This window comes from Gracilinanus agilis, chromosome 1 (assembly GCF_016433145.1).
Source record: "Gracilinanus agilis isolate LMUSP501 chromosome 1, AgileGrace, whole genome shotgun sequence".
In the NCBI taxonomy this organism is placed as follows: Eukaryota; Metazoa; Chordata; class Mammalia; order Didelphimorphia; family Didelphidae; genus Gracilinanus; species Gracilinanus agilis.
The window spans coordinates 301,699,992-301,716,473 of NC_058130.1; the positions used below are offsets into that span (position 1 = coordinate 301,699,992).

The 16,482-nt window shown below is 34.2% G+C and overlaps 1 pseudogene; it reads left to right on the plus strand.

The window, feature by feature from the left end:
* Nucleotides 1-1,841: 1,841 nt before the first annotated feature.
* LOC123251185 lies at nt 1,842-3,595 on the plus strand (annotated as a pseudogene).
* Nucleotides 3,596-16,482: the final 12,887 nt, after the last annotated feature.

Consider the following 16,482-nt stretch of genomic DNA (forward strand, 5'->3'; position numbering starts at 1 on the left):
AAGCTCCGTGAGACAGAAGAAAATAATGACCACCAATATGCAGGAATCTCAATCCACTAGTTGCAAAAGGAATAAGCAACAACAACAAAAATAAACCAGCTCTTGACCCTGGAGAGTTTATATGGGAAAAAAAAGTGAAAAGTGTAACATACAGAAGCAACAACAGAGAATGAGAAACAAGTAAACACATCAAAACTTTAAAAAAAATTTTAAAAATGTTCATAAGCCCTGGAGGAAATCAAATAAAAACAAATAAAACAGATTTATTTAAAAAGCATTTCTGAAAAAACAAATAAAATAGAATATTGGTTAATCTAATTAAGAAAAAGAAAGAAGAGAACTAAATTAACAGAATCAGGAATGAAAAGGGTGATCTCACCTCTTATGAAGAGAAAATTAAGCAATTATTAAGAACTGTTTCTCCCAATTATATGAGAATAAATACAGTAGTATCTTGATACACAAACACCTTAAGTCATGAGAAATTTGAGATATAAGCAGTCACCATTTGGATTTTTTTGCTTTAAGTCACAAGCAGATATTTGAATTACAAGCTTCCTCCACCCTCTACTAGATAGTCTGTCCAATGTTAGGTTTCACAAATTATGTGAGGCTATCTCATTTAGTTCAGTGCTTGTCTGGTCATACAAGGATCTGTATTGAATTGCTTTTGCTTTCTTCTTTTATTTTTGTCTTTATTATCAGTTTTTTTTGGCAAATTTCTTAACTTTTAACCATAGATCTTGACAATGGTGGAATTAAAGGAATTACAGCAGTAGCAGCATGCAGAAGTTTTGCAGGAAATTAGTGGGGAGGGACCTGGGGTGGATGAGGTAATCAGGATAAGCGAGATTTTGGAAAAAATTAAACAGCTTATTGAAAAGACACAGCCAGAAAAAGTTGCAACAGGTTGTGCTTTGGAGCTATGAAATGACACTTGTTTCACACATTACTGTGTGTAGAGAGTAAGCTATGTTAAGAGATAGCACACCTCTACCAGCATCTTCGCCTGACCGTGAAGGTAAATAACACTTCATACACGAGGTTATTTCTTTACATTCTTCCTTATTATCTATAAATATATTTATTTGTTATTTATAAAATATATTTTCATATTTAAAAGTATATAAGAAAAAATATTTGTGTGTTTTTGGAGGGCTGGAACATATTAATTGCATTTCCATTTATTTAAATGGGGAAATTCAGTTCCACACAGAAGCAAACTGAGTTAAGATTTTGGCCATGGAACTAATTAAACTCGTGTGTCAAGGTACCTCTGTATGGCAATCTAACTGAAACTGACAAATATTTACAAAACTATAAATTGCCTACATTAATAGAAGAAGAAATAGAACACTTAAATAACCCAATATCAGAAAAAGAAATTGAATAAGCCATCAAGGTACTCCCTAAGAAAAAATTACCAGGGTCAGATGGATTCACAAATGAATTCTATCAAACATTTAAAGATCAATTAATCCCAATACTCTATAAACTATTTGACAAAATAGGCAAAGAAGGAGTCTTATCCCATCCAGGGACTCCCTCCACAGTTGTAGATCACCTTCATAACTGCCACCAGAAACAAAAGAAATTCAGGAGACCAACTAAGATAATTCCTGAATTTGCAGGGGCAGGGAAGGTTCAGCCAAGCCTAGGGGTGGCCAGAGGCTAGTGTAGGAGTCCAAGAAAGGCCCTTGGTTCCAGAGAGGCCTGGTAACTAGCTGGATGTTCCAACCCACACCTCAGACCCAAGGAGTTACCCCCTTACCTGAGACCCTACCCAGAGTGTGGGAGTTGAGAAATAAAAAAGTTCTCTTTTTCAGAAACTAGCCAACATTATGGCCAGGAGGGTCATAAAAATTGTTTCTTGGACAAGCATGGCTGTGGCTTCCTGTACTTTTTATCTCTACACAAACAAATTCCTAATTCTCAGTGATTTTGGAGCAATCAGATTGGGTAGAGATGTAGCCATGACTGCTATCATTAGCTATGACACTTCTGTACAGAAAGTTCTTCAAGACCCCGAGAAGTATGCAAAACTCAAATCTAAGGTACCCCTTCTCTCTGCTGAGCACCTTCCTAAACTTTGTTTTACCAAGTGAGGCACCTTCATCAAAGTGGGCCAGGGCCTGGGGTCCCTGGACTACCTTCTGCCAGAAGAGCCTGGCCCCACAAAGTACCATAGAAGAGGTCCAGCAGATGACTCAAGAAGACCTTGGTAAAAAAGATAAAAGATATATTTAACAGTTTTGAGGACACCCCACTTGGGACAGCCTCCCTTGCCCAAGTCCATAAGGTCATGTTACATTATGGGAGAACCATCACCGTGAAGTTCCAACAACCAAAGGTGCAGGCTCAAAGCTCTATGGACATTATGCTGATGGAGATGCTTGTTTCAGCTGCTTATTTCCTGAATTTCAGTTCTCATGGTTAGTGGATGAGGCAAAGAAGAATTTGATTCTGGAAGTCTACTTCATCCATCACAAAAATGTACAAAAATTTTGAAGCCTTAAATATCTCTCAACTATTGGGAATAATGTATTGTGAGATGATCTTTGTCAATGGATTTGGCTATTTGCTGTTGAGGAAAAATGCCACAACCCAGAGGGAGGAAATTATGTTACTAGACCATGGGCAGTACCTGGTCTTGACAGAGGAGTTTTGCCTGAATTATTGTCACTTCTGGCAGGCCCTAATTAATGTCAATATGGAAAATGTGAAACTATTGTGTGGGGCAGGAGATCTCTACCCCTTTTTCACTTGCATGATCAAAGCCAGGACTTGGGACTCCATCACCAGAGTCCTTTTTTTACCTTTTCAGACATTCATAAAGGTCTTTAGCAATTTCTCTGAGGTTCCTCTCATTGAAGAGGATTTCCATTCTGATTATTGTGTGGATAAGCCCCATTTCAGATATATTGTTGTAACATTTCATTTTGTTCATTCAGATTATTATTTCTAAATGTGTTTCTATTGTTGTTATTGTTTCTATAGTTATTATCATTTCTAGAATAGTTGTTGTTCCTTAAATTTCCATTATTTCTGAACACCTGATTCCAGCTTCTACATTTAACATTAAGTTGACCTTTTTCATTCAGCATACTTTTTCTGCATAAATAACACATTGATATCTGATTTATAGATTCTCACAAAGGAGTCATGGCCATCCCATAATTTAAATGTCCTTTTTCAATCTTTCCCCTTAATACTTTTATTTCATTCCTTAATATCTTTACCAAGTCACTGTTATCTTCATTTCCCTTTTCATGGCTATTATATACATATACTGCCATATTCCTTAATTCCTCAAGGTCAATACTAGTCCAATTCAGCTGGTTACAAAATAGTCCTTGACCATCCTGCAATAGATTTTTTACAAACTGCCTTCTTATCAGTCTGACATTCCTTTCTCTGGTCAGATCCAGGTCTATATATCTACCTCCAAGCTCAATAATTCTGTCCATGAACTGGGAAGGATTCTCACAGAATTTTTTGTCTGAGATCTTCAAATTTTGTCCAGGAACTAGGTCTTTCAGAACATGCTCTCATGGCTCTTAGTTATGCCTCTCTAGCACAACATAGTCTTGAGTAATCATTTTCAGTATTTACATTCCATTGTGGTCTTGCTGAGGCCAGTGAAATGCTCCCTTTCCCAGAGCCTGATTGACAAGAAAGACAATCTTATTTTTCTCTCTTTCATTTAAAAATGCCTGTAAGAAGTTTTCAAAGTCGATCCAGGTGAGGTCACATGTTTGACAAATATTCTCTAGCTTTTTGATAACTGCTATAGAATCATCCTCAAAAGAAGAAGTATGCTGCTTAGATTTCTCAATATCTTGAGAGGTGAATGGTGTTTGATGTCTCACAAAAGCTAACTCTTTTTTATGATTAAAGGTGGATACTTTTCTTAAGGGGAATAGTCCTGTAGCTACATTATTTCTTTTTTTTCCTCTTGGTTTCCTGCTTGAGTTGTCATGGAATAGGTGAAAGGAGGAATTGGAGGAGGAACAGAAAGAGAAGGCTGGTTAGGTAGAGTGAGAGGTATTTTCAGTAAGCTGAGAGAAAATTTGGGCTAGTTGAAAGAAGTAATTTTCAAGATATTCTATCCAAGTCTCAATTAAGCTTTCTTTCTGTTGTTTTTTTTTCTTGTTGGAGAGAAATAGGCAAACTATTTGATAAATTTGGTAAATTTGTAAGGCTCCTATCAGAATGAATAATACCAGAAAATGGAAATAACTGGAGACAATGTAAAATTGTCAGCTCAGTAAAGCTCTCCAGGAGTGAGAGTTGTTTGAGATAGGCTGGAAACTGCTTCTTCACCACGTGTGCCATGATCTCCAGCACCATACTAAATTGCCTATATATTCTTAAAAATTCTAACTAACTCCAGTAGGGATAGTTTAATAACAAATGAGTAAAATATTCAAAACAGAAGATTAAAAGATTAATCAAATTCCTGGCTAGCTCGCCAAGAAATGTAGGAGTTAAAATTAGGAGCTTGACAAAGATAGGAGTACAGTGATTATCTCACTAGATGCAGAAAAAGCCTTTGAAAAAATACAACACCTATTTCTATCGAAAACACTAGAAATATAGGAATAAGAGGACCTTTCCTCAAAATAATAAACACTATTTACATAAAACCATCAGCAAGTATCATCTGCAATAAGGATAAGTCATATGCCTTCCCAATAAGATCAGGAATGAAGCAGGGATGCCCATTATCGCCACTACTATTTAATATGTATTAGAAATGCTAGCAGTAACAATTAGAGAAGAAAAAGAAATTGAAGGGATCAAAAAAGACAATGAGGGAACTAAATTATCACTCTGCAGATGGCATGATGGTATATCTAGAGAATCCAAAAAATCAACTAAAAAGCTATTAGAAATAATAACTTTAGCAAAGTTGCAGGGTACAAAATAAACCCAATAAATCATCAGCATCTCTCTATGTTTCCAAGAAAACCCAGCAGCAAGAGTTAGAAAGACAATTAAAAATACATTTTTCATCCATTTAAAATCACTCTAAACAAGATGAAATACCCGAGAATCTCATTGCCAAGACAAATTCAGGAATTATATGAACATAACTACAAAACACTCTTCACACAAATAATAATAGATCTAAATAATTGGAAAAACAATTGCCCATGGGTAGGATGAGATAATATAATAAAAATGACCATCCTACCTAAATTAATTTACTTATTCAGTGCTATACCTATCAAACTACCAAAAAACTTGTTTAACTAATCAGAAAAAAATTCTTACAAAGTTCATATGGAAGAACAAAAGGTCAAGAATATCAAGGGAACTAATGAAATAAAATGTGAAGTATGAAAGCCTAGCAGTACCAGATCTCAAACTATACAGTAAAGCGGTGATCATCAAAACAATATAGTACTGGCTTAGAGATAGAAGATCAATGGTATTCACTTGGGGTGAATGACAATAGCAAGGTCAAGAATATCAAGGGAACTAATGAAATAAAATGTGAAGTATGAAAGCCTAGCAGTACCAGATCTCAAACTATACAATAAAGCGGTGATCATCAAAACAATATAGTACTGGCTTAGAGATAGAAGATCAATGGTATTCACTTGGGGTGAATGACAATAGCAAGACAGTGTTTGATAAACCCAATGATCCCAGATTTTGGGACAAGAACCTACTATTTGACAAAAACTTCTGGAAGAATCAGGAAACAGTAAGGGATAAATTAGGTTTAGATCAACATCTTAGGCCCTATACCAAGATAAATTCCAAATGGGTAAATTACTTAAATATAAAGAGGGAAATCATAAACAAATTAGGTGAACATAGAATAGTATACCTGTCAGATATATATGGAAAATGAAGACATTTAAGACCAAGCAGTAGATAGAGAACACTACAAAATGTAAAATGAATAATTTTTATTATATGATATTAAAAGTTTTCTGTACAAACAAAACCAATGGAACCAAAATTAGAAGGGAAGTGACAAATTGGTGGGGAAATTTTTATAACAAAAACATCTAACAAAAGTCTAATCTCTCAAATGTATAAGAAGCTAAGCCGATTGCACAAAAAAATTAAGCCATTTCTCAACTGACAAATGGTCAAGGGACATGAATAGGTACTTTTCAGATAAAGAAATCAAAACTATCAATAAATACATAAAAATTTTTCTAAATCTCTCATAATTATAAAAATACAAATGAAAGTAATGCTGAGGTACCACCTCACACTTAGCAGAGGGCTCAATATGGCAGTTAAGGAAAATAATAAATGTTGGAGAAGATGTGGCAAAATTGGAACACTAATGCATTGCTGGTGGAGTTGTGTATTAATCTGGCCATTCTGTAAGGCAATTTGGAAATATGCACAAAGGACTTTAAAAGAATGCTTGCTTTTGATCCAGCAATACCACTACTAGTTTTGTACCCCAAAGAGATAATGAGAAATACTTGTACAAAAATATTCATAGCTGTACTCTTTGTGATGGCAAAAAAAAAACAATTGGAAAATGAGTGATTGTCCCTCGATTGGGGAATAGCTCAGTAAATTGTGGTATATAATGGTGATGGAATACTATTGTGCTATAAAGAATAATGTTCTGGAGGATTTCTGAAAGAACAAGGATAACCTCAATGAACTGATGCAGAGTGAAATGAGCAGAACCAGAAGAACATTGTACACAGAAAGTAAAACATTGTGGAACACTAATATAATGGACTTTGCTACTAATAGCAATGCCAAAAGCCAGTACTATACTGAAGGACTTTTGGGAAAGAATACCAACCACATTGAGAGAAAGGACTATGGGAGTAGAAATGCAAAAGAAAAATATATGACATCACTTATCACATGTATATATGGGTACTTGATTTGGGGTTTAGGCTTTAAAGATCATTCTATAGCAAAAATGAATAATATGGACATAGGTATCAAGTGATTATATTTGTACAACCCACTAGAATTGCTTGTCAGTTCTGAGAGGGGGGAGGGAGAGAAAGAAAATGAATCATGGAAACATGGAAAAATATTTTAAAATTAAAATAAAAAAATTCATGAATTTCCAGTCTCTTAGATTTCAAAGATCACCTCCAAACCTAGACATGTCCAACTGAAAGATGATTACCCACTTAGGAAATAAAACACAAATTAGAAAAAGAAGCCATAGACCCTCACACAAGCTCTTCTAACTGAGTGACCTTATTTTAGCTACAATCTGGAAGAGATTATAACTCACTCAGCTGAGGAAAGGTAATTGTCCATTTATTCACCCTAACAGAAAGGCTAAAGTTACATGATGCTACCAGAAAGTTAAGAGAAAAAAATCAAGGCTTAAGCTGCCTTCCCTTTTTATCTAATATAGACCCCAACTGCCAATGCTGTTTTGGGGCAGGTAAGGACCAAGGCGGAACTCAGGGTTTACTATGTCATACCAAAAGCTATGTCCTTTTAATGCATGGCCAGAAACAGGAAGGGAGGAATCCTCAAACTGTTGAGGCACTGTGTCCCTACTTTCCTCAATTTTAATGAATTTGTGAGCATGCTTCCTGGGATTCACCATAGGACAATTTAGTCTATAAGCATATTTGGACATACATGCACACTCAAACATACACACACACACACACACACACACACACAGAAAAGTGAATCATATGATAAATTCTTCATCATAAGAATAATGAATGAATAAAAAAAATTTCATTTTCTTTGAAAATTTCAATTTGGTCTGTAATGGTCTATAATGGTGTAAAGCTATTAATAGCATCAGTTTTATAGTAGGTAACAATTCAGCAAAGAGAAAATACCCCAAATTATTATTGCCTTAAGAGTATTTAAAAAATGTATTTCATATAAACAGATTTAGAGCAGAATGGAGCATGAGTAAGTCAACATTTATTAAGCACCTACTTGTGTGCCAGGCACTCTGACTTTATGGACTGATAACACATAGAAAAATAAAAGGCAATATTTGCACTTAAGAAACTCATAATCACCTCATCTTACATATGAATAAATTGATGTCTAGTTAGGTTAATTGATGTCTGTGATTACACAGCTAGTAAATTGCAAGATAAGAACCTAACCTACATCCTCTAAGTCTAAATCCATCACACTTTCCATTTTACTACATGGCTTTATTACTAAATGCCTCCTCAACTTGCTAAAATCTAATTTTGTCAACAATATAATATTGAAGTCGAAATTACTCATCTCCATTTACAAGAATACAAAATACAATAATTCAGTAATTTTTATATATATTCATTTACAAGGTAGTAAACACTTCATTGACCTCACCTAATTAACAGTCAATAAACATTCATTAAGAACCTATAATGTTTCAGGCATTGTGCTAAATCTGGGAATATAAATAAAGAAAAATATAGTTTTGCCCTCAAAAAACTTGCATTCTGGGTGGTGGAGAAAAAAGAGGCCACTAGAGAGAGTATGATATTTATAGAGTTGAAATCAAACAGAGTGTGTGATGGAAGTAAAGAACTTTTCTAAACCCTTTATAAAGTTCTAAACCCTTTATAAAGGAAGGCTTTGGTAGAAGTTTATTGATTTGACCTCCAATCATCTTATTGGAGGGGAAGGATAGCTAAGGATTTTGAGAAGGTGCGGATTATCAGTCTCAATGATGATGATTTTTTCAATCAAGAACAGTTTAGCTAAAATATTGCTTCTCTCCTATTCAGGATTATCATTCTAATTAAACTGAGAAATATTTTGTCCTGTTAAGTCTGAGAACTATTTATATATTAATGCGTTCATTTCAGTCAATCAAGAGAAGATCTGTAAAATCTCAGTACAATAAAATTTTTATTTTCAAATAATGTCTCCAGTGTTGTATTGCATTTCCACCTTAATTACTTCTTTTTTTCCCCACTTATATTGGTTCTCTACTTCCTCTGAGTATCTCAGAATCCTGTTCAAAGATTCGGGTTTAGTTAAGTTGTGAGTGATAATATATTCCACTGATGGGATCTTTTAACAGAGAAAACTTGGTCACTAATTTATATGAAGACATATTTGACAGTTCAGTTCCTGACAAGAAGCTGTTATTCTTTGGCTGCAAGATTCATATATGGGAAGGAAACTGAAAGTATCTTTTTAAAGCACAGAAAGATTAAAATGCTGTAACATAAAAGCACGTGTAATAGCACTATCTCCTGAAAATTCAAGGTGAACAAATGTTATCTCTAACCTCTGACAAATGGTATCTCTTCCTTCTGAAGTATCTAAGGAAGACTGAAATAAAATTTTTACGCTATTTCTATTTCTGAAAAGTATGTTTACACTTGAATATTGAAAGAAGGGCCATCAAACTTAAACAAAAATAGAAGTTGTTAGAAAAAAATCAGAAGCTGATAGAGTTCAAAAGTCAAAGACAAAAAAAGAATAAGAAAAAAATAGAGAAACACTGAAATGTAAGTTTGATGAAGGTGAGCCAGTAATTAAAAGAATGAAATATGAGTTTGATTCTGGAGATAAAACATTTAGCAAATATTCTTGGGGTTTTTTTTGGTTGTTTTATTTTTTAGAAAAAAAATCATCGAAGTATCCTTTTTTTAAAAAAGTGGTACAATTATAATTGTTATCTATATGCAATGAAAATTCATTTCATTTTTAAAATAGTCAACAGATTTTTTTTGCTTACTATACAAAACTTATTTTTCCTTACTGATCTCATCTAGCTGGGGAGTTTAGAATCTTTTAGCTTCAATATGTCAATCAATGAATCAACAATCATTTATTAAGCATAACTTTGACTAAGGCACTGTGCTAGGCAATGGAGTTACTTTGAAAAAGGTGAAAATTACTGCCTTAGAAGTTTTGTTTTTTGTTGTTGTTTTTTTTTTTTTTAAAGAAAGTAGAACTTGAATAAGTTATGAAACAGGGGAAGTTAGATGTTGGTGAGAACAAGAGAGCTTTGCTTTTTTAACTAGCAGCAGTCTCTTCAGTCTCCTCAGGTCCCTTCAGTCTCTTTGAGGATTTACAGTTACTTTGGAGTCACTTTGGACACTTCTGTCTTCCAGTTTTGAAAGAGAAGATGGATGATACCAGCCATATTTCACGTGGCAAATGGAAAAGACTCTGGGAAGAAGCTAGCAGGAGAAGAGCTGGCAGTCTTCATCATGCCCTTATCCACAACTTACCATAGTAAAATCTTTGGTGAACTTTCCCGTAGGTGAGATCTAGGACCCACTTTCTCTCAGTAAAGTTCCTATTTTGTTCCAATTGGGGAAATTCCTTTGCTCTGTATTGTTTCATATGTTCTGTGATGTAAATTTTCTCTTTGCTATCATATAAATGAGCTTCTTTGCTACTTGATATCTGTGTTCATTATGGAACTGGTGTTTGGTGGAAAGGGGGTTAAGCCAGAGATAAAAAACTTGATGTTCTGCTTCTCCTTATTAATTCAACAGAGATCAGAAGTTAGCTTGAATTTGAAAACCATATCCACTAGACTAACAATATTTATAAGAGCAGACAGACTAAAATGAGTCTGGTACTACATGCATTTGATTACAACTCCCTTTTTGACCTCCCCTCTCTTTTGACATCCACTATTTATTTTATAAACTCTTGTTCAGAATTTAATAAGGTAAAGTTTATGTTCAGATGACACTACTTACAAAACTAATGATTGAATGTAAACAAGATTTAAGTGGAATAGGAAATGCCTAAGGCTAGCAATACCTGTTAGAATGGCAATGATGAAGTAAAGAGAGATAGTGTGAAGAAGATAGCTTTATCATAACTGGTTATAGGGAAATTAGGTAACTTCTGTCAAATCATAAATCTGTGCAAGCAGAGCATTCCTTAAATGAGTCATAGAGGGAGAAGAGGCTCAAATAGCTCAAAATTATATTCAGTTTGGGAGAGTATTATCCTTTTTAGTCACTAGCCCATCACTGGTGCTAATGGGCACTTGATCCTTGCCCTCTCTGCAGAAAACAAAACTTTCTGCATTTCTTCTGTGATGTGTTCCTTTAAAAAAAAGATGCTAAATATCATCAGCAAAGGAATACTATTATTCGCAATAATAGCTTTTAAGGAGCAACCATTACTAATCATTGCTTATTTGACAGTATACTAAAATTAATGGGAAATGAGCATAAACAATGTAGGAAATATTTGGTTTATTGATTTTCATCACATATTTTACATGTTTTTCAGAAGACCTTTAAAGTTAATTCATATGAATCTTGATTTGAAAAATTTAAGTCTTATTTGCTAATATAAAGCAAGCAGGAAACAAGATCAGTTTCAAATTTGGTATCATTTTCTATCTACCAAGATGTGAGATAGCATGATAGAATAAAAAATGATTACATTGGATTCAGAGAACTTGGGTTCTGATCCCAACTCTGCCACTGTTTAGTTACCATGTCAATTAATAATAATAATAATGCTACTAATAAAATTGTTTAAAAGACACTTCAAGGATTTCAAATTATTTTACATGCTATTATAGTTGATTCTCATAATATTATTGTGTTTAGAATATTATTATCCACATTTTACAAATGAACAGAATTATGTTGGGAGAGGTTAAGTAATTTGTGAAAAGTTATAGTTAATTATATACACAGGTTTTAAATTTTATGTTTCTAATTACAGAGGTACCTTGATACATGAACACTCTAAGTCATGAGCAATTTGAGATATGAGTAGTCACAATTGCACTTTTTGCTTTGTCACTAACAGATATTTAAATGACAAGCTTCCACCATCCTCCACTAGATAGTCTGCCCAAATTTAGGTTCACAAATTATACAAAGCTGTCTTGTTTAGTTCAGTGTTTATCTGGCCATGCAAGCCTCTGTACCGAATTTCTCTTGCTTTCTTCTTTATTTTTGTCTTTGTTATCAGTTTTTTTTTTTGGCAAATTTCTTAACTTTTAACTATGGGTCCTAAAGACCGTGGAATTGAAGGAGTTATAACAGGAGCAGCATATGGAAGTTTTTCAGGAAATTAGTGGGGAGGAGTCCAAGCTGGATGAGATAATCAGTACAAGCAAGATTAAGGAAATGTTGAGGATTTGGGAAAAAATATTAAACAGTTTATTGAAAAGACACAGCCAGAAAAAGTTGCATTGGAGCTGTGTAATGGCACTTGTTTCACACATTATCATGTGTAGAGAGTAAGTTATAGTAAACAATAGTGCACAAAATGAAAACCATTCAGCTAGCATCTTCACCTGACCTTGAAGGTAAATAACATTTTATAAGCAATTTTATTTCTTTACATTCTTTCTTATTATCTATAAATATATTTATTTGTTATTTATAAAGTACACTTTCATATTTAAAAGCATATAAAACAAAAAACATTGTGTGTTTTTAAGACTGGAACAGATTAATTGTATTTCCATTAATATAAATGGAGAAATTCGATTTGACACATGAGCAAATTGGATTATGAATGTGGCCATGGAACAAATAACACTTGTGTATCAAGGCACCACTGTACATGTTCTGTCCTTTGACCACTACAAAACCACCAACCTTTTAGGGACTGTAAAATGAATTAGTTGTTCTATAATGATCCATCAGATTCTTTCAAAGATTCTGGGAATCTAATTACAAGATAATTGTTACATCTGTTAAAATTTCAAAATGTGTTCAGTGAAGGAATTCCCAAATATTAAGATAAAGCAAAAAATGAATGAGTGAGTAGGTGATGTAAAATTTATCATAGTATCTTGTGACTATCCTATATAATATATATTTTGTATATATAATCTATTATGCATGTACATGTAATACATATTCTACATATTTATGTAAGATGTGTACCAATATATTACACATATGTAATTATTCTTCATTCTTTGTTTTCAAAGAAAACGAATGATGTTACAGGGTGATGTCTTTACTTGTGCTTGAATTAGGTTTAAGTGAGGCAGTTACACAAAGTTGCCAGACTCACTTCTCTTCCAACATCATCAAAGTCCAGTGGCAAGACAAAAGTCACATTACTGATGATGGTCTGGGATGCAATGGATGATGGTGTTTTCTATGTCTGACCAAGCTCTAAGTGCTCCATAGCATCTTCTCAAGTCACCTTCATGATCATTACAATGAATTGTTCTCTTCTTTCCAATCCACTGAGAGAAATCTTCACATGCTTAGGGTAGACATTTCCCTAATTCACCAACAGGTTTGTAGACTATCAGTTACCCATATTTAAAATATGCCTGTTACAAACACACATATTAATCATGTATATGCATATATTATATGTGATATTCCCCAGACTCTATGATAAATTTTACTTTATCAACTCATATTTCATCCTTTAAAATTACATTTGTAGGGGGCAGCTGGGTAGCTCAGTGGAGTGAGAGTCAGGCCTAGAGACAGGAGGTCCTAGGTTCAAACCCGGCCTCAGCCACTTCCCAGCTGTGTGACCCTGGGCAAGTCACTTGACCCCCATTGCCCACCCTTACCAATCTTCCACCTATAGACAATACACCGAAATACAAGGGTTTAAAAAAAATTACATCTGTATATATAAACACATATACATATACACACATCTACATCTGTGAGAGAGGGAGGAAGACTGTAGAAAATCAAAATAAATCTTGCATGGTGATGAAGGGTAAAGTAATATGAATTTAAAATATGATGCACAAACAGAAAAGGTTTGATTATAAGTCATCTTATCTGAAGGCAAAAGATGATAATATCTCTATACATAACTGGGGAGATAAAACCTCCCCAGAATGCAGAATAAAGTGTTATGCAGGTAGACTTTTTGTTAGAAAATTGTAAAGACAAACTGAAATATAAATATGAATGACTAAAATGATTAAGATAATTTATGAATGATTTATGAGTAAGATTAAAATATTTCTAAACAACTTGGAGGAAAAAGCAGTTAAGAAGAGAAACCTTTTTTCTTCTTTACTTCAAAAGATTTGGGTATTCATCAGTGTGGGTCCTCCTTCAAGTGCTTTAAACTCTTTCTTATGTTAGTGTATTCTTGCAGCCAAAAAAAGGAAAAAATAAGTCATCACATAGTAGCAGACCCTCAGTTAAAAAAAATTATTTGAATCCTTGTACTTTAGCAAATCTGATCCTTAGACAATAGATGCCTCACTTATAGTCAATCTTTCTAATTTGACAGGAGTTACCAGAGCTTATGCTCGATGGATACATGTTTTGAAGACCCACGGAACATATTTTACAAAGAAAGAAAAATCCTTTAAAAGGGAGAAGAAATACTCAAAACCTACCAAAATGTCAGGAAATCTCATAGGAGTTTCATTGAATTTAGTTGTTTTCCTGCTTCTCAGTTTATACCCTTTAGGGCTACTGTACGCTTTGGGGCAGAGGGTGTGAAAGAGGGTCAATTAATAACATAAAGTAACATAAGTTTCATCAAGTATTTGTTGAACACCATCACCAATTCAATTGATGTAAAAAGTAAATTATCATTGTATACCTTAAAGCCACCTTTCCTCCAAAAATTTCTTTTGAGAGCATCACCATCCTTTTAGTCACTCATTTTCACAGGGCCAAATTAATCTCTTTCCTGTCTCTCATTCCCCTTTTCTGCTAGTTATTGAGTCTTACTGATTCTTCCTACTTTCTCAAATATGTCCTTTCTACTTATGAGGTCATCTCTTAGTTTAGCCTCTCCTTAACTATTTTTATAAGTTTTTACTGATATTTCCTGTTTCTTATATTACTGAACAAGCAGACTTCAGGCAATAAATTCCCTAACCCTAATTCCAGGTGAGGTCATTATTTCCCTTTACCCATGGTAGTATTAAGTGGAGTATGCTCACATATTCACAAAAAGATCTACTTCCTTTCTCCCTGTTATTGAATTTTCTCTCCTCCTCCTCACCCAGTTCCCTATAGGCTCTTCTCTTTCTGGGACTATAGAGGCCACCTTCCCCATATTTCTAGACACTTGGCATATCATTCTGTCCTTTTAATTCCCTAATCCCCACCTTCCCTCTCAGGTACCCTCCCATTTTGTAACATAGTTCCACAAAAGAAATATTCACCTATAGGCAGTATGTCAACAGCTTCTGTACAAAGTACCCCATAATTACTTCTTTATTATTTGTTACCTCTACCAGATTTCTGCTTTCACCTCTGTTTTCTTTTGAATTTTTAGAGAGAAGTCTCTTACTGGTTTTTCTGTTGCTGATACAGTCTGTGTTTATTCACTCCACTTGCAATTCTATCACTTCATGAGCTGGAGAAACAGTTAATCTGTTTTGGTTTTCTTTCTAAAAATTTTTTCAGACTTTTTAAAATTATTGAATGCTCATTTTTTGTCAGTTAAGCTCAGATTTTCAGGATAGGTTACTCTTCCCAGGGCAAGATCTTGAGCTTCAATTCAATGCAATTCAGAACACACTATTCTATCCTATCCTCCTTTTTCTAGTGGGTGTGGAATAGTCTTGTTTATTTGAATATCCTTTCATTTGTATTTGAAAGTCTGTCCTCTAATAGCCTGAAATCCTTATTGTTTCTAAATTAAAGTGGTCAATTTATTTTTTTATTTTTTAATTTTTATTTTAATTTTGAACATTTTCCCATAGTTACATGTTTCATGTTCCTTTCCTCTCCCCAAAACTCCCACCCCCAACCCACCCTCGTAGCTGACGCACAATTCCACTGGGTTTTACATGTATCATTGATTAAGATCTAATTCCATATTATTGATAGTTGGACTAGAGTTATCATTTAGCATCCCCAATAATATCCCCATCGGTCCATGTGTTCAAGCAGTTCTTTTTCTTCTGTGTTTCTCCTCCCACAGTTCTTTCTGAATGTGGCTAGTTTTCTTTCTCATAAGTCCCTCAGCCTTGCTCTGGATCATTGCATTGCTGCTAGTAGATAAATCCATTATGTTCAATTGTACCACAGTGTATCAGTCTCTGTGTACAATGTTCTCCTGGCTCTGCTCCTTTCACTCTGCATCATTTCCTGGAGGTCATTCCAGTTCATATGGAATTCCTCCAGTTCATTATTCCTTTGAGCACAATAGTATTCCATCACCAGCAGATACCACAATTTGTCCAGCCATTCCCCAATCAATCTCTCATTTTCCAATTTTTTGCCACCACAAAGAGCATGGCTATAAATATTTTTATACAAGTCTTTTTCCTTATTATCTCTTTGGGGTATAAACCAAGAAGTTCTATGGCTGGATCAAAAAAGCAGATAATCTTTTAAAGTCCTTTGGTCATAGTTCCAAATTGCCATCCAAAATGGTTGGATCTATTCATAACTCCACCAGCAAGGCATTAATGTGTCAATTTTGTCTCATCCCCTCCAACATTCACCACTTTCTTTTGCTGTCATGTTAGCTAATCTGCTAGGTGTAAGGTAGTACATCAGAGTTGTTTTGATTTGCATTTCTCTAGTTATAAGAGATTTAGAACACTTTCTCATGTATTTGTTGATAGTTTTAATTTCTTTATATGAAAATTGCCTATTT